The sequence below is a fragment of the Nyctereutes procyonoides genome, unplaced genomic scaffold, assembly GCF_905146905.1.
Source record: "Nyctereutes procyonoides isolate TBG_1078 unplaced genomic scaffold, NYPRO_anot_genome, whole genome shotgun sequence".
Taxonomy (NCBI): domain Eukaryota; kingdom Metazoa; phylum Chordata; class Mammalia; order Carnivora; family Canidae; genus Nyctereutes; species Nyctereutes procyonoides.
This window is the reverse complement of record NW_026575036.1, coordinates 6,414,845-6,434,708: the sequence shown is the minus strand read 5'-3', so window position 1 is coordinate 6,434,708 and position 19,864 is coordinate 6,414,845. Positions and strand designations below refer to the sequence as shown.

The window sequence follows — 19,864 nt, the reverse complement described above, 5'->3', positions numbered from 1 at the left end:
AGAAAACTAATATCCTTTTTTTATCTTATGAATTTTCCTCTAAGTTAGTTTCAAAAGAAGAGCTCCAAAAATGTCTAAAGTAATGGCACTATCCATTGATATGAAACATTTTTCGAAACAGAATCCTTTGAACAGTCATTTTGATGTGTATAATCTGATGTTTGTTTAAAAAAAAATCATGCACCGTGAAGCCTTCAACTCAAATGGATCTCTTTCACATAATTTAAATAATTTAAATTTGCTTGAACTAAATTTTTAAAATTAGCTATTTCTTACTTTTTAATTTTCTTCCTTTATACCAGGAGTATACCCGGAGCAGGCCTCGCTGTCCAGCCATGGTCAACCCCACCGTGTTCTTTGACATCGCTGTGGACGGGGAGCCTTTGGGCTGCGTCTCCTTCGAGCTGTTTGCAGACCAAGTTCCAAAGACAGCAGAGAACTTTCGTGCTCTGAGTACTGGAGAGAAGGAAATCGGTTACAAAGGTACCTGCTTTCACAGGATTATCCCAGGATTTATGTGCCAGGGTGGGGACTTCACACGCCACGATGGCACTGGCTGCAAGTCCATCTACCGGGAGAAGTTTGATGACGAGAACTTCACCCTGAAGCATGTGGGGCCTGACATCTTGTCCATGGCCAATGCTGGACCCAACACCAGTTTTTCATCTGCACCGCCAAGACCGAGTGGTTGGACGGCAAGCATGTGGTCTTTGGCAAGGCCAAGGAGGGCATGAACATCGTGGAAGCCGTGGAGCGCTTGGAGTCCAGGAATGGCAAGACCAGCAAGATCACCATCGCCGACTGCGGACAGATCTGATGAATCTAACTCCTGTTTTATCTGAACTTCCAGACCCTTCCTTTAGCTCAGGAGAGCACCCCTCCACCCCCACCTGCTTGAAATAGCCCAGAGTCTCCGCACTCTCCCCACAGTTCTGCGGGCTCCGTGGTTCCTTCCCCAGGTCTAGCTGGTTTGCAGAGTTCGGTTTATGATGATGAAATAAAACCTAAACCACACACATACGCAAAAAAGAAGAGATCATTTGTACCATTATTGAACAAGCATTAATAGGATACTATTTACAGAATCTATAATCTTTCTAGATGCCAGATCAAATTGTTTATATTTTCCCTCTTCTAAATCTAATCTGTATATTAGCAATATAGATAAGATTATCTAACATTTAGCATATTAGCTAACTAAATTTCATGAATATTTCTTTTAAATTTTCAAATATTTAACTTCAAAACAAGTTGTGTGTTTTAAACAGGGAGTTAATTTTTATATTTATGGTTTTTAAGACTGGTCAAATTTAGTGTCTTTTATGCAAACTGCTTTTCAAAGAAGCAGACTTGATGCTTTATGCATTGTAAATCAGATATCTGAAAATCTATTTATAGGCATCAGACTTTATTATAATGCTAACTGAAGCAATTGTTCTTTACAGTTTTCCAAAATATAATTGTCTGAAATAAACCATCTTGTTTTTAATTTCCACAAAAAATTGAATTATTGTCTTAGCAGTTTGTTGTGAGATAATTGTTAGCAGCTTTCAGAGAGAGATAGCATCTTTCTTTCTTAAATATTTAGTATGTCTGCATTCTGTTCTGCAGAGAAATGGTCAATGCCTGGTTCGCTGCGAGAGTCCACACCATCCCTGTGTGTAAAGAAGGCATCAGAGGCCACACAGAATCTTGCTCTTGCGCCTCGCAGCAGAGTCCCTGTGCAGACAGCAGTGCGCCTGGAACACCAAGCAGGAAAATGTCTGCCTCTGAATTTGACCGGCCTCTTAGAGCCATTGTCGTCAAAGATTCTGAGGGTACTGTGAGCTTCCTCGCTGATTCAGAAAAGAAGGAACAGATGCCTCTAACCCCCCGAAGGTTTGATAATGATGAAGGGGACCAGTGCTCGAGACTCTTGGAATTAGTGAAAGATATTTCAAGTCATTTGGATGTCACAGCCTTATGTCACAAAATTCCTTGCATACTCATGGACTTATCTCCGCTGATCGCTATCCCTGTTTCTTGTCTGTGAGGACAGCTCCAATGACAAGTTTCTCATCAGCCGCCTGTTTGATGTTGCAGAAGGTTCAACACTGGAAGAAGCTTCAAATAACCGTATCCGCTTAGAATGGAACAAAGGCATTGTGGGACATGTGGCAGCACTTGGTGAGCCCTTGAACATCAAAAATGCTTATGAGGTAAATAGGGGATCACTGAGACCGGTGAGTGGGGTGAGGAGAGAAATGGGGTGGAACGTTGGACACTTGATGTGAATCGTGGGCGATGTTTCAAACTGAGATGTAATAGAATCACTGAAATGTAGTAATTTGCAAACTTAGAACTGGAATGTATGGGAAGAACTTTTCCATATTTTATTTTATTTATTCATTAAGAAATTTTATTTTATTTTACTTATTTATTTAGGAAAGAGAGAGAGAACAGGAGGAAGGAGAAGGAAGGAGCAAGAATCTCAAGCCGATTCTGTGCTGAGCACAGAGCCCCACTCAGGGCTCGATCCCATGACCTCGACATCATGACCTGAGTCCAAACCAAGAGTCTGACCCTTAACTGACTGAGCAACCGAGGCACCCTGCAACTTTCCCATCTTGTAAATGCCAGAGTTTCTTTACTGGTGGTTGAGTCAAGGATATGGGCTATAGAGAAATCTTGTCCTTTTTTATTTTTTTAAAGATTTTATTCATTTATTCATGAGAGACACAGAGAGAGGCAGAGACAAAGGCAGAGGGAGAGGCAGGCTCCTCATGGGAAGCCCGATGCGGGACTCAATCCTGAAACTCTGGAGTCACTCCCTGAGCCAAAGGTAGATACCCAACCCCTGAGCCACCCCGGTGTCCCTGTCTTGGTTTTCTCCTTATGATAATTTAACATAGTTCATCTCATAGTTGTATTCTCTTCTTTTTTTTTTTTTTACCTCTCGAATATACATATCCTTATCTATGTTATATCCACATGGAATTCTGGGGATGTTACTGAGATTCTAAAGCACTCCATCCAAAACTGTCAAAAAACCAAACCGGTAGTCTTTTTACATTCATTTGAAGTCCCATTGACACCAAGATCTGATTTTCTTTCTTTTCATCCTTTCTTTGATTTATTGTATTAGACAGATAAATATATGTCTTTAAAAAAATGGTAATTGTTGCTGTAAAATATTTCAGCAGGGATATTTGACATCCTTCCACTTTTGCTGCAATTGTATATGGGTCTTTAATTATGGACTTAAATATTATACTATCTGATTCTTCAAATTTCCCATTTAAAATGATCTTTTTTATTAATAGAATTATGGTTTTTAAGCAGAGCATCTGAATTGAATGACCCTATGTTTATCAGGTATTTTCTAGCACCTTGATAGAACAGTTGGCCTAGCTACCTTCTCTATGGTACGCTCTCAGTGCTCTGTGGTGATCCTGGCTTGCAACTCCTCTGTGTGATTTGAGGGGTCATTGCAGTCTTATTCACCCCTGTATTCCTGATGCTTAACACAAGGCCTGGCACTTAGTCAAGTCCTAATAAATATTGATTGAATGAAAATTATAGAGTAGATAAAATAGATAAGAAGCATAGAAAACAGATCATAATAGATGCCAAGAAAAATGTGGTAGGTTCAGGGATGTAGGAGATGACATTACTTGGGGAGCAGAGAAATGTTTCTTTGAGGAAGGAATGCTTGATATGGCCCCTGGAAAATAGATAGGATTTGAATAGATTGTGTGCAAGGTAAATCCAGATGTAAATAGAAGTTGAAAGAAGCCACCATGTGGTACTTGTATGGACATGTGTGGGTAATAGTGTAGATATTGAGGGGTTATGGGGACAGAGCCCGGAGATTACTGGAGTCTTGGATGCCAGGCTGAGGGATATGTCTGTGGTCCAGAGCCATGAGGAATAATTGAAGGTGGTTAGATTATGGTGGTTAGATTAAGGTCGTTATGATTCAGACTGATTTGCCAGATGAACTGTACAGTGGTCGTAAAATGAAAAGTACTAGAAATTGGGAGGATAAACAACTTAATAGTATGAGGAAGTGAGGACCTGAACCAGAGCACTGGCCTTAAGGAGCAAAAGAAGGGAATGGATTTCCAGTGAAGAAGTGGAATCTGCCAGTGGTGGCAGCTAAGATGGGAGTGAGGGGGTTGGAGGAGTCAGGGATAAGTGAGGGTTTGAAGCTGGGTGAATAAATATGGTAACTAGTGAAGAACACTGAGGGCAGGGATTTGGGGACAGATATGATAGTGCAGGTAGCGAAATCATGAGGTATTTTTCAGAATCCATTCTGTACAAGGATGTACAATCCATTTCTTCCAATTTGATACTTTGTGGAGCTATCTCCGTGTCTTCTGCAAGCCCTGTAGTAACATCACACCGTAGCAGACTACAAGATGGGTATTAAGCACACAGCTGAAGGGTTGCTGTGAAATTTGCAGAATTCCCTTCCTGTCTTAGGTGCCAGCTGGGTTTCTGCTTTTCAAGGGCACGATAGTCCCAAGTACAGTAGGACCGTAAATAGGCTTCAGCTTGGCTGAGAAAGCCTTCATTCGTCTGTGTGGTTCTAAGCTGCTGCAGCTCTGAGAACTTCCTCACATGCATTTTGGTTAATATGCTTACCACTTTCAAAGTTTTGACAGCATAATTTTTGTTTTGCAGTAATGCTCTAATTCTTGCACTGCTTTCTGAAAGAGGCCCATGTCCCTGATTTGCAGTGCATCTGGGGTGAAGCCTCTTATCCTGTGGCCTCTTCAAATTGCTGACTCCCCCTTAGCACCCTTGATCTGTGTTTATAGTGGCCTTTGCTGAAATGAATCGTGTCTCAGGAATTTCATTCCGAAGGTGTGGAGTTGATCCATGACGTGACGTGCAGTTTACATTGCTGTTGACAGTGGAAACCCCTTGGCTAATGGATAATTCATTACTCAGCCCCACCCCTAATTCCAATGATCAAGAGAGTGCCTCAGAGCCTTTTGTGAAAGTAGCCAGAACAGGAAAATGCATTCTGTTTTCTGAGTCCTGCCTCTTCAAACCGGCAAAAAGCCTGAGAATCAGAAACTTCCATGGAAGGAGGTGAGCAGAAGAAGACAGATGTTTCAGCTTAAGCAGAGAGAGTGAATTTGTCCTTCCTCTGCCTCTTCGTTCTGTTCAGGCCCTCAATGATTTGGAGGATGCCAACCTGTATTGGTAAAGATCTTTGCTCAGTTTATTGATTCAAATGCTAATCTCTTCGGGAGACATCCTTACACGTGTACCCAGAAACCCAGAAACAATGCTTTATGAGCTATTTGGGCATTCCTTAGCTTAGTCAAGTTGACACTTAAAATTGACCATCTCAGGTTGCCTTGAACACCTTAGTTTCATGTCCTACAGAAGATTCCCCAATATTTCCTGTCAAAGGATTTATATTGTCAAAACACTCCTCTTCCTCCCAGGTCAACAGAAATGCAAAACGTAGACTACTGTTCTGTTTCCATAGGACAGGCACTGCATGTCGTACCATGGTTTCTAAGGAGAAGACTTGCAGGTTTTTAGGGAGGGGTCTCATTGCTACTCATGTGACCTTTACCATGTAACTGCTAGTCTTCCCACCCTGGCGACTTTATTCCTACTTTTTATTCCTTGTCTAGATAAATAAGCTCACTTTGCACATCTCACTTTGTCAAGATGTTTTCCTAAAGAAATATGAGCTCTCTCAAATGAGAGTATGAGTTCTCCATCTGATGAATAAATGATTTCCAAAGTGAATTTTAGGAGAAAGAAGTAACAATTGTTTTAATTTTAATAAATTGTTTTAGTTTTGATAAATCTGCTAATATGTCATGATCTAATTTGCCCCAGGGAACATAGTTTGGGAATTGGTATATCTGTCTTTTAGTGTTCTAATAATCTTTTGGGATTATCTTAAAAATGCCACCTTGTGGGAGAAAACTAGCCCCTAAATCGGTAAGACTGCTGTGTTGTTTTCTGTTATTTTTATTTTTATGTAATTTCAAACTTACGGAAAAGTTGTAAGACTGGTATAAGAAACTTCATATACACTTTGCCCAGATTCTCCAGTTATTTGTTTTGCCCCATTTGCTCTATCATTTTCTTTTTCTATATACAATGCATGTAAGCAATATATGCATACTATTTTTCTTTTTTAAAATATTTTATTTATTTATTTATTTTAGAGAGAGAGAGAGCACGAGTAGGGGCAGGGTCAGAGGGAGAGGGAGAGAAAATCTCCAGCAGGCTCTACCCTGAGTGTGGAGCCCAATGTTGGGCTCAATCTCATGACCCTGAGGTCATGACCTGAGCCAAAGTCAAGAGTCTGTCACTCAACCAACTGAGCCACCCAGGCACTCCATGCATATTATCTTTCTGAACCACTTAATAAGTTGGAAACATTTTTACTAGATATTTCAGTGAATATTTTCTAGAAATATTCTTTTATACAATTATAATAATTTTTCAAAATCAGGAAATTTTATGATATAATGCTATTTCCTAATAGGCCGTAGTCAAACTTTGTCTATTGTCCTATTAATGTTCTTTATAGTTATATTTTTCCTCTCATCAAGGATCTAATCCCAAATTATATAATGCATATGCCTGTCATGTCTCTTTAGTCTCCTTTAAATCTGGAATCGTTTTTCGTGTTTATCTTTCTTGATGTATATTTTGAGAGTTCAGGCTAGTTATTTTGTAGAATGTCTTTTTGAGGAGATTCAAGTAAGGTATTTTGGGCAGAAATACCACCGATGTCAATGTTGAGACCTTGTTTGGCTTTCCAAACAAGTCAGTTCTTCACTTCTTCACCACCTGGCTGTCCTACAATCCAATTCAATTCTGATTCTAACTACTAGTAGTTAGCACCAACGACCACTAGTAACTAACTTCTGACACTCTACTGCTACCAGGTAGTACAGACTTCACAGTCCCACTAGATTGTCCCCAGTTCCCAGTTTAGATACCAGTCACCAACAGAGTCCCTAGGCTACTCACATTTATGTCTATCTACAAATCAGGTGATTTCCTCACTCAGGTTCAATAATTTGCTAGAATGACTTACAGAACTCAAGAAAGCACTACATATGCAGTTACAGTTTTATTATAATGAATACAATTCAGGAACACCTAAATGGAAGAGATGCACTGGGGCAAGGAATGGGAGGTGGGTGACACAAAAATTCCATGCCCTTTCCAGGGTGTGCACCACCATCCCAGCACATAGATATCTTCATCAACCCAGACACTCCTGCAGACGTCATTGTTCTGTTTTTTTTTTTTTAATCAAGGTTTCATTATGTAGACATGATTGATTAAATCCATTGATGTCTGCATTCAATTTCCAGCCCCTTCTCTGTTGTCTAGAGGTCAGGGTGGGGCTCAAAGTTCTAACCCTCTAAGAAGTCATTTGGTTTTTCTGGTCCCCATCTGGAAGCTATCCGGGATCCACTCCCTATGACTCATCTTATTAGAATGAAGTTAGGTATGGTTAAACAGGGCTTGCTGTGACTATCAAAAGACTTTCCTATTTCTCAGAGAATTACAAAGGTTTTAGGAGCTCTGTGCCAGGAACCTGGGACAAAGACTAAATATATATTAAATACTCATAGTCTTCTCAGCATATGTTTTCAGGAAACACGTGATATTAGTTTACCCTAGTGTTGATGATATTAATTTTAAAAACTTGGTTAGTGGTGTTCACTAGGTTTCTCCACTATAAAGTTACAGGTTTTTGTATTATAATTAATAAATATCCTATGGTAAGATGCTTTGATATTGTGTATATATTCTTTTCTTTTTTTTAAGATTTTATTTATTTATTCATGAGAGACACAAGGAGAGAGAGAGGCAGAGACACAGGCCAAGGGAGAAACAGGCTCCATGCAGGGAACCTGATATGGGACTCGATCCCGGGTCTCCAGGATCATGCCCTGGGCCGAAGGCAGCACTAAACCGCTGAGCTACCCGGGCTGCCCTAAATATTCTTTTCTTTATGAACCTACATTTACCAGTTTAGCATCCACATTTTCTAACTCCATTATACATTCTATATTTTTTAGTTGGCATTCTCATTTAAAGAAGAGTTTACCTTTTTTATTCATTCATTCATTTATTCATATCACTGTGGACTCATGGATTTTTATTTTGTGCAATAAGTTTATCAGATTCTCAAATTATATCAGATTTGCCAGGTTCCTGTATCTTTTTGATAGGTTGTCATCGCTCTGGGCTTTCTCATTTTCTTGTGGGCTGAAAGTTCTAATTGGCTTAACAATATGTTCCATGCCTGTTTTATACTTTCCTCCTCCTAGCCCTATTATCATTCTTTTTCCCAAGCAACTGTGGTTCCTTTCACTGGAGGGAATGGTAATCAAGATAGAAACTAAAATCTGAGTATGGGTTGTGTTCATTGCTTCTGGTATGTGTTTGTTGCTACCGGTATGTCAGTAGACAGAGCTAGGAATGAAGGATATAAATAGACACACATACCCATATTTTATTTGCTTTTATATCTATCTGCTTCCTATATTAAAAACAATGAATTCTTACCGATACCTCCAATTTCAATCTGACACCTCAAGGTGCATTTTGTTTTACTTTTTCTTTGTCTGTCAGGTTGTTCCTTCTCCAAAAATGAAAACCCAAGCTTCCTAGTTCTTTATGTATTTGTGCACATGTTCAAGCCAAGTTCCAAGCTCTTTACTCCTTCATGTAGATTCTGGTAGCTTTCCCTTCAGGCTGAACAATTTTCATTAGCACTTCTTGTGATACAGGCCTGGTGGTGACAAATTCAGTTTTAGTTTATCAGAAAATGCCTTTATTTTGCTTATGTTGTTGAAAGATATTTTACTGGATAGAAAATTCTCAGTTAATAGTAGTTTTCTTTCAACATTTTAAGAGCTTTTCTACTCTTTTGGTCTTCATTTTTCTCATGAGAAGTCAGCTCTGCTCCATATTTTGATCTTATATGTTTCTTGCTATCTATAATTTTCATACTCTGTGTAGGTTTAAGGTTTTCACTAACTTTGGGGAAATTTTGCCCTATGTCTTTAAGTATTTTTCCACTCTATTCTCTTCTCTTTGGGACTTCAATTATATATATGTGTATGTTGATATTGTCCCAGAAAACACCAAGGCTCTGCTAACTTTTTAAGATCTGTCTTTTCTTCATTGTTTTTAATGTACTGTCAAATCTGTCAATGAACTTTTCATTTTAGACACAGTACTTTTCAGCTCCAGAGTTCCCATTTGGTTTCTTTAAAATAAGTTTTTAAATTCTATTATTTTTTCATAGTTTCCCATCTGTTCATTACCACATTTGTCTTTAAGTCCTTAAGTACATTTATGATAGCTGCCTTAAAGTCCTGCTGTGTTAATTTCAGTATCTGAATGACCTTTCAATTTCCTGTTTTCTTCACCCATGATGTGATTTTTTATTGTATGTTGGACATTGTACGTGTTTCCTTGCAGGGCTGGATCCTACCATCTTTCTTTAAAATAGGGTGGTGCAATTACTGAAAGATCTTTTTGGTCCTGTCAGGCTTGTTATTATTGGGTGGATATATTTTAGTTTTGAATATGGTCTTAGGGAATGCCCCCCAAACCTAGGGTATGGTCCTTACCCCTAAGGAGTGGCTTTTTTGTGTCAACTGAATGCTTGAGATGGAATGGCTGAGCTGGAACTCCAGTGTCTCCAAACATTTCTTCCCTAATTGTATCCCATTCTGCTTTCAACCTTCAACATAATTTTTAGCTGGTTCTCTTATGAGTCTTGCCCTATACATGTGTGAAGTGAGTAGCCATTCAGTCTTCCTTTTATCTCTCCCCCTAGACCCCCCAGCATAGCTCTCTTATTAGGTACTTTGCTGTGCAAATTTTAGCCACTTTAGAAGCCCTGAAGTCTTTCAGTTCCATTTGGAACCCTTGCTACACTTGGATACTGCCTGCCTTCTTGCCAGCAGGAAAATGCCACCAGGAAGAAAGCCAGAGTGGTTGTTCTGTGTTCCCTTTTTCATGACTTGTGATTTAGTTGTCTCATACATTTGGTCCAGTCTTACAGTTTTCACTAAGAGGGCAAGTCTGGTACCAATTGCTTTATTTTAGCAAGTGGATATCTAAGGCTTTATTTTGTTTTGTTTTACACTACTGCTTTTTTCTTGGGTGTTTCCTGGACCTAAAGGGGTTAAAGATCTATCTGCATATTGCCTTTGCGCTGAGCGCACTGATCAGAAAATCCTTGAGATGCCAGATTTCACCTAAAGTGAATTTGAAGCACACACATTACTCCCACCTCCTTCAATGAAATGGAATCCAGGGCTGCTGTTGATTTTAAATTCCTGGTATGCCTCCAAAGCTGTGAAAGCCCTGTTAATTCCAGTTTGTCAAACTCTATTGCTTTGATTGGATTGTTGTTTAGTCCTCTTCCTCATAAAGTGGTCTTATAATTCAAATATTTATTGACAAAATAATTGTTGAGGATGCATTTATACTCATATTTTGATAATTAGCTTGTAGAACAACCCCACTATATATGTTAATAATTTTGTCACTTCTTTAATTCATCAATATCAGTGTCCTGTCCACCTTTTTAGATACATTCCAATATAGTATATTAAGAACAATTTAAAAAAAATATTCAGCCAATATTTTCTCTGTGTCTCAATGTAACTTTGAACATGTTTGCAAAAAAAAAAAAAGAAGCAAAAATGCAGTAGTGTTTTTTTATAATGTAAAATATTTATACTGGTTTTCTACCATTTTATAACTTTTTTTTTTTTTTTTTGAAATTGCCTTTAATGCCAAGTTTGCCTCTCCTGGGAAAATTGGCCTCATTTCTGACCCCAGATGATGGAATCTACTGTAATAATTTATTTAATTCACAGCTTTGATGTTGCATGACTTTAGACTCATTAAAAATAAATACATAAATGACCTTCAAAGATGAGGATTTTCCAGTGTGGCTATTCCATATTCTCTGAAGGGAATTCCAAAAGCAGAGTTTTTAGAGCAGTGTTGCTATTATTAGGTTGAACATGTAATTTCCCAAGGCTTTTGCTTTGAGGGGAACAACACTCCTTTACATATTTATGTTCTGGTATGTTTGTTTCAATTCTAATCTTATCTCCTATAGTAGTATCTGTCCACTTCCTCTAGTATGTTTTCCTTCTTACCTACAATGTTTATTTTAAACTATAATAAGACAAAAATGACCACAACTGATAATTATGATATCATTTGTAAATGAATTCCTTCATTTATTTTAACAAACGGTTTTGAGTTCTTGTGCAAGTTTTGGAAGTCTAGTGAGGGAACAAAAAAAAAAAAAAGTCCCGCCTAAAGTTTATAGCCTAACTTTAATCTTCCCAATCTAAAGTTCAAGGGAAAATAGCTTGTACCTTTCTTTCTTTAATCACATTTAGAACCTTTACCACTCTGAGAAGTCCTTTGTGATTATTGAATGTGTATGATGTACTTGTGAAAGGAAAAAGAAATACAAAGATTAAGGAATCATTTACAGTCTGACTGAGGCGATGCAACTTTTTTTTATGCACACATATACATGATATATTTAAAATTCTTATGAACACCTGAAATAGAAGAGGTAATATATAAGCAACCATTACAAGGGAATTAAAGTCAATATTAGGCAGGTTGTTTTGGAGTTGGTAGATTTTATAGTTTCAGAGCAGAGATGTGTTCCTTTGGATAGCACAGGAGTATTAGATAGCAAGATGGGAATAGGCAAATAGTTGCCACTTTTTCATGGGTTTAAGGCATGCTGTCTAAATTGGTTAATATTTTGAGTTTTCTTTATTTCTGAACATTGGAGTCTGTATTTTACTTTGTTTCTCATGAGCACTAGCTACTAAAAAACATAAATTTATCTTTGTCAAAAATGATAGTTACTTACATGATTTGATGTCTTTCCAATGATAAAATTGTCATTCAGAGCAATAAGGTAAGTTGAAGGTTAGATTTTTCTAATCTTATAAATCAGAAAAATCAAATCAGTCTTTGAACAGGTCAGTCATTAAATTGAATTTCTTTTTCCTTACTAGGATCCTCCGTTCAATGCAGAAGTTGACCAAATTACAGGTTACAAGACACAAGAGTATTCTTTGTATGCCAATTAAGAATCATAGGAAAGAGGTAAGCCAATTTTCCATTTTATAAAAGGTCATTTGGAAACATTTTCTTTTTTTAAAAAAATAAAGCTACACTTTGCATACTTATGAAATAATACTATTGTGACAGGTTAACTACAAAGTACTTAAATATTATGCTAAATAATAATAAAAATTATTACTTAGACTTTAGAGAGGGCTGAATCTTTACTTTGACTTAGAAATAGATTTCAGACGTTTTATTTCCTTACCTCACCCCCCATCACCACCCTAGGACCTTATTCTATCCTAAGATACATAATTTTGGTTGTGGCTGGAATCCATTTATTTCAATTCTATTGGAAGTGTCTGAATAATGCTTATTTCATAAAGGGGTTATCCAGTTGTAATGATTATCAACCGATTTTTGGGAGAGACTCAAAATGAGGTTTTGAAAACATGAAAATTGTAGCTAATTCCAAGTAAGTTTCATTATGAAATTATAACAAGCAAATGGAATGTTTGGGTTTATATTTCACCTAACTAGAAGGTTTGGTTTCTGTTAACCCTGAATTCCCTCTTCATTCATACTTACTTGGGAAAAAATTAATAAATTATCAACCAAATTGTATGTTTCAGTTACATGTTTTCAACTCTGGCTGCACATTACAATCAACTGAGGAACTTCTAAAATATTACCAGTTAAATCTGAATCTCTATGAGCAGAGTGTAGACACTGATACCTTTTTAAAGCTCTCCAAATAATTCTGCAGTGTAGCCAGGGTTGAAAACCGCTACTCTAAGTGAAACAAATGGATTGAAAGTGTGTCTGCTAGGGGATCTTAATCTTGGATGCACATTAAAATCACCCGGGAAGTATTTAGAAATTTTTAATGCCCAGGCTTCACTTTAAATCAGTGTCTCTGGAGTTGGGACCAAGGCATCAGTATTTTAAGACTCCCAGGTGATTACAACATGCAGCTAGGTTCAAGAACCACAGAACTACTGCCGAAGGTGCTAGGAACACTTAATGCTTCTACTTGACTTACATTCACATTCTGACATCTTTCTCTCCTCCATCTAGTCCTTTACCAAATCCCATTGATTTTTTTCCATTGGAGTGTTTTTCACTTCAGCTCCTTTCCATTCAAAACTATTGCCATAATTCAGATATTGAAGTAATGCTTGAACTTTTTAAAATGGTTTCGTAAGAGGCTTCTATACTTGCCATCAGTTTCCTTCCATTTCACCTGCTATGTTCCTGGGAATTGTCCTAAAACACAGCTTTCTGAACCAGTGCTCCTAAAACATTAGTGTGCAGATTTATCATACGGGGATTTTGTTAAAATGCAATTTCTGAATTCTGTAGGTCTAGGTGGGCATGAGATTCTTTTGTAACAAGGACCAAGTTGATGATGACCCCCTGAGTCTGTGGGGCACAATTTGACTAACAGGATCCTAAAGGACAGGATGCTAAAGGAATCACTTTTCATTAGTCTGAAATAAGTTCTCAGTGCTTTATGGCTGCTGTGTGGTTTCTTAAGGGGAAACTTAGAGTCAAAGTCACTAAATATCCTTGCAGTGAAAACATGATGATGAGATTAATTATTCAGTTAATTATTAATTGGATAATTTAATTGGTTAGTTAATTATGTGGATGAATATAGAAAAGACCATGCATGGATTAATGATGAGGTTGCCAGATACAGCAAACAAAAAACATGTACCTTGCAAAATTTGGGACACAGTTATGCTAAAAATGATTTGTTGCTCATCTGAAATTAAATTTGATTAGCCTTCCTGTATTTTATCTGATAGCCCTAGTTAATAAACCAAAGGCTGTGATTCTGTGCACTTGAGAAGATGGTGTTCAGCTTCTACTTACTTAAGTAAAATTGTGGCCCCCAATCTAACTTTGTACTGGCCAAGAGACCCAGGTTAAATCATACTGTCCTCTTTCTAAATAGTGCAAACAGTCCACCAACATTGGAAACTGGGGGAACTCATGAGAGTGTGCAACAAAATCAGGGTGAATTGAGTGGGATTGCCCTTCTGTGTATATGTGTTTCTCTTTTTATGATGACCTGTGCGGATTATTTAAATTAAACAAACAGGGATCCCTAGGTGGCGCAGCAGTTTAGCGCCTGCCTTTGGCCCAGGGCGCGATCCTGGAGACCCGGGATCCTGGAGACCCGGGATCGTATCCCACGTCGGGCTCCCGGTGCATGGAGCCTGCTTCTCCCTCTGCCTATGTCTCTGCCTCTCTCTCTCTCTCTCTCTCTCTCTCTCTCTCTGTGTGTGTGTGACTATAATAAATAAATAAAATTAAAAAAAATAAATTAAACAAACAACAATAATCCCAGCTGTCTTGAGGTATAATTTTTTTATTATTTATTTATGATAGTCATACAGAGAGAGAGAGAGAGAGAGAGAGAGAGAGAGGCAGAGACACAGGCAGAGGGAGAAGCAGGCTCCATGCACCGGGAGCCCGATGTGGGATTCGATCCCGGGTCTCCAGGATCGCGCCCTGGGCCAAAGGCAGGCACCAAACCGCTGCGCCACCCAGGGATCCCCTTGAAGTATAATTTAACACGATAAAATTCACACATTTTAATTGTACAGTTTGAGGAGTTTTGACAAATGTGCACACAGTCATGTAACCACTGCTGTAATCAAGATATAAAACATTTCTGTCACCTCAGATATGTCTCTGTCCCCCTAGCAGCCAACCTCCTTGCCCTTCCCCAACCCCTGACCCCTAATAATCACCAGTCTGTCTTTGTCTCTATTGTTTTTTTGCCTCTTCTCAAATGTCCTATAAATGGAGTCCTACCTATCCTATACGTTGTCTTGTGTGTCTGGCTTCTTTCACTGAGTACCATGTTTGTGAGATTCATTCATGTTGTTGCCTGTGTCAGTAATTTTTTCCTTCTTCAGTAATTTCTTCCTTCTTCTTGGCAAGTAATTTATTCTGTGGTGTGAATATATCAGTTTGACCATTCATTCATTGTTTGATAGACACTTGTTTGCAGTTTTATGAAAAAAGCCACTATTATGAAAGCAGCCACTGTCATGTTTGCATACAAGTCTTTGTGTGGACGTAATGCTTTCATTTTTCTCAGGTAAATATATAGGAGGGGAATTGCTAGGTCATATGGTAAGTGTTTAATTTTATAAGCAACTTCAAACTCTTTCCCAAAGTGGCTGCACCATGTGCGTTCTTACCAGCAATGTATCAGAGTTCCAGTTGCTTCACATCCTTGGCAACACGTGGTACTATCAGTTTTTCAAACTTTTAGCTGTTTCAGTGGGGATGATTTAAATTTGCTTCCATGAATATATAACCTCACTCTTAGCCAAGGACTCTCTGCTCACTTCCAGATCTGACTGACGTGGGTCCAGGTGCAGGCCCCAGACCGTGATTGTCGAGAGCTCTCCCTAAGATTCCGGCTGGCTTCCTGAGCATCCTTGATCGGCCTGCCTCCGTGTTCTTGCATCCTTTCCTGCTGTCTCTGCTCTACCCTGTAATGACTGGATAGGAAGGTGGGGCTCTTTACTGGTCTCCACAAAAGCTCACCCACACCAAGCATTTTCCAGAACAAACCCAGCTTTAGTAACACTCACTGGAGACCTAATCCCATCACTAAAGGGAGAGTTTCCAACCACCCCTTTTTAAAGGCCTTGCTGGCTCTCTCCATTCTCTACCTTCTTCAGTGGGCTCTGGCTCCCTGAACAGGGGAGCCTGATGCGGGAGTAGATCCCAGGACCCCAGGAACCAAGCCCTGAGTCAAAGGCAGACGCTCAACCACTGAGCCACCCAGGTGCCCTCAGAATTATTTTTAAATTTACAGCTAATGTTGACAAACCCAGGGCAATGTTTACTTTTGTGTACATACAGAAGTATTTTTCTCACAAAATTTTTGAAATTAAGATGGAGAGCCATAAGTAAGGCTTTTGGGAGCAGTTGTTAAGAGTGCTTGCTCTGGACTTGGATGCCATCTTTACCACTTCCTTGATATGTAGCCCAGGATGGAATTGGTTAATCCCTTTGGTTTTCGGTTTCCACAGGTACAAACTGGGTGTTATGAAAGGACCTGTCTCCTGGGCTTGTTGTGAAGGACAGATGCATTCATGGATGCTAGTAGCTCCTGGCACTTTAAAAGTGATCAATCAATGTTATTTTTTAAAAGGAGACATAGAACTAACAGAGCTTTTATGAGACATAAGGGATGATAAAATTATATGAAGAGGTCATCAGCACTTAGGCTAATCAGCCAGCTATACTCCCATGATAACCAGTGCAGTCCTTGACTTAACTGATCTGTTACCTTCTAAGCTTAAAAAGAAAAAGCCTTTCACTGTTTTTGCTCATCAATGAGGCAGAATTAATTTGGTACCTTCCCTTTTGTGTGGTGTGTTATTCCAACTGTATTGAGTAAGCCAACACCAATTTCTTTTTTTTAAGATTTTTAAAAATTTATTTATGATAGACAGAGAGAGAGAGAGAGAGGCAGAGACACAGGCAGAGGGAGAAGCAGGCTGCATGCAGGGAGCCCGACGTGGGAATCGATCCCGGGATTCCAGGATCATGCCCTGGGCCAAAGGCAGGCGCTAAATTGCTGAGCCACCCAGGGATCCCCAGCCAACACCAATTTCAACTACTTCCTACGGAACCTAAGTGTGATTTTATGAACAATCGGTGAGCAGTTTACTTTATTGATTGCTTACAAAATGGGCTGGTACTTTTTAGCGACCCTTTAAGACATAGGCACTGACTCCGGAAAGCTGCTTGAATGGAGAAACTGAATATTGAATACTAAAGTTTGAACTATAACATAGTCCAGGGAGTTAAGGAAGATTTTTAAGATTCAGTGAAATATATAATCTCATTTGCCTCTTCTTCCTATGCAATCTTTCAACTAAATAAAAATTTTCAGGAGTTCTTTTTGTTGATTTTGTAATCTACTAAGTGTAATAGATATATAGCAGTGCCTTTTTAGAAATGAGAGTCATGGATAGTCCTAAACTTATGTGATAGAAATTTTTGAAAAGAATCAACACAGGTAAGTTTTACAGTCTTTCCCTGTCCTTCTCCTTTCTAAGAGAATAGGGTTAATTGGAAAAGTAGTGGAAGAAAAGCTGGAGAAGCTTGAGGAGGCTAAAATAATTTATTTTGGAAAGGTCAAAGAACTGTTGGCTAGAGAAAATTAATGAAGACAAGAAGAGGAGGGGTTAAGGGAGAGAAGAGAGCCAGCCCAGGGTATCTATTTAGAGTGGTTTATGAGGATGGTGGGGTAGGGCCTTGGAAATTATTGCTATCCTGTGGAAACTCTTCTAAGGACCTGGCACATTTAATTCACTTAATCTTCCTAGCAGCCATAGGAGGTAGTCATTATTTGTTCCTACTTAACAGATGAGGAAACAGACCTGGAACACTTAAGAACTCACTGAAAGGGTTGTACTACAAAGCTGTGGTCATCAAGACAGTGTGGTATTGGCACAAAAACAGACACATAGATCAATGGAACAGAATAGAGAACCCAGAAGTGGACCCTCAACTTTATGGTCAACTAATATTTGATAAAGAAGGAAAGACTATCCATTGGAAGAAAGACAGTCTCTTCAAAAAATGGTGCTGGGAAAATTGGACATCCACATGCAGAAGAATGAAACTAGACCACTCTCTTGCACCATACACAAAGATAAACTCAAAATGGATGAAAGACCTCAATGTGAGACAAGATTCCATCAAAATCCCAGAGGAGAACACAGGCAACACCTTTTTTGAACTCAGCCACAGTAAATTCTTGCAAGATACATCCACGAAGGCAAAAGAAACAAAAGCAAAAATGAACTATTGGGACTTCATCAAGATAAGAAGCTTTGGCACAGCAAAGGATACAGTCCACAAAACTAAAAGACAACCTACAGAGTGGGAGAAGAGATTTGCAAATGACGTATCAGATAAAGGGCTAGTTTCCAAGATCTATAAAGAACTTATTCAACTCAACACCAAAGAAACAAACAATCCAATCATGAAATGGGCAAAAGACATGAACAGAAATCTCACAGAGGAAGACATAGACATGGCCAACATGCACATGAGAAAATGCTCCGCATCACTTGCCATCAGGGAAATCCAAATCAAAACCACAATGAGATCCCACCTCACACCAGTGAGAATGGGGAAAATTAACAAGGCAGGAGACCACAAATGTTGGAGAGGATGCGGAGAAAAGGGAACACTCTTACACTGTTGGTGGGAATGTGAACTGGTGCAGCCACTCTGGAAAACTGTGTGGAGGTTCCTCAAAGAGTTAAAAATAGACCTGCCCTATGACCCAGCAATTGCACTGTTGGGGATTTACCCCAAAGATTCAGATGCAATGAAACTCCGGGACACCTGCACCCCGATGTTTCTAGCAGCAATGTCCACAGTAGCCAAACTGTGGAAGGAGCCTCGGTGTCCATCGAAAGATGAATGGATAAAGGAAGCTGTGGTCTATGTATACAATGGAATATTCCTCAGCCATTAGAAATGACAAATACCCACCATTTGCTTCAACGTGGATGGAACTGAAGGGTATTATGCTGAGTGAAGTAAGTCAATCGGAGAAAGACAAACAGTGTATGTTCTCATTCATTTGGGGAATATGATTAATAGTGAAAGGGAATATAAGGGAAGGGAGAACAAATAAGTGGGAAGTATCAGAAAGGGAGACAGAACATAAAGACTCCAAACTCTGGGAAACGAACTAGGGGTGGTGGAAGGGGAGGAGGGCGGGGGTTGGGGGTGAATGGGTGATGGGCACTGAGGGGGGCACTTGACAGGATGAGCACTAGGTGTTATTCTGTATGTTGGTAAATTGAACACCAATAAAAAATAAATTTATTTTAAAAAAAACTCACTGAAAGCTGGGTAACCAAAACTGACAAAGCTGAGATTCAAATCTAGGCACTGTGTAAGTGTAAGAAATCAGACAGAAAAAGACAAATGCCATCTGATTTCACTTCTATATGGAATCTAAAAAAACAGAGTAAACAAACAAAAAGTCAGAAATAAACTCAAAAAATCAGAGAACATGCTGGTAGTTGCCAGAGGGGAGGAAGGTGGAAGCAGGTGAAACAGATGAAGGGGATTAGAAGGTACAAACTTCTGGTTATAAAATAAATAAGACAGGGATGAAAAGTACAGCATAGGGAATATAATGAAAAATATTCTAATAGCTACGTATGGTGGCGGATTGTCATTACATTTACTGTGGTGAGCATTTCATAATGTATAGAATTGTCAAATCACTACATTTGTGCACCTGAAACTAATATCGCCAGCCAACTACGTTGTTGACTATGTTCCACAGTAACAACACAAACTAGGCAGTCTGGCTATAAGGTAACAATATGGGAAGGAGAGTTTCTTGAAATTCTGCTGTGGGTGATGACTGCATCCACTTTCTTCCCCACACTTAAATTATTTGGAGGCTGAGGGAGGTGGGAGGAAGGGCAGTGATGTATTTAGTGTGGCTCCAGGCAGAGGCAGGACTTGAAGGCAAAAACCAGGAGACCTGGCTGTATTCTGATGACTTTTAATGATAAGTGTTTAAACCACTCTGCAGACTCTTTTACTTTAAAAAAAAAATTAAGAAAACAGGAAAGCTAGAGAAAGTGGGATCCGAGTCACATTCTCTATACTACCTCAAGAGGAATCTGTCCAGTAAATAGGGGGAAAAGTTTTCACCAGGGGTAAGAGTGACAGG

General features: G+C 38.9%; 1 long non-coding RNA gene and 1 pseudogene across 4 annotated transcripts; both read left to right on the top strand.

Annotated features, from left to right (window-relative positions):
• The first annotated feature begins 302 nt into the window (after nucleotides 1-302).
• On the top strand, nucleotides 303-962 carry LOC129505552 (peptidyl-prolyl cis-trans isomerase A-like; annotated as a pseudogene).
• Nucleotides 963-1,178: 216 nt separating this feature from the next.
• Nucleotides 1,179-18,849, top strand: LOC129505553 (uncharacterized). Of its 4 annotated transcripts, none has more exons than XR_008663550.1 (5): nucleotides 1,179-2,198; nucleotides 12,063-12,153; nucleotides 15,489-15,650; nucleotides 16,598-16,806; nucleotides 17,521-18,849. It is a non-coding gene; the product is annotated as an uncharacterized LOC129505553 (long non-coding RNA). The 4 variants fall into 4 exon arrangements; XR_008663552.1 differs by lacking the exon at nucleotides 17,521-18,849 and adding an exon at nucleotides 2,425-2,821 and having other exon boundaries at nucleotides 16,598-17,508; XR_008663551.1 differs by lacking the exon at nucleotides 16,598-16,806.
• Nucleotides 18,850-19,864: the final 1,015 nt, after the last annotated feature.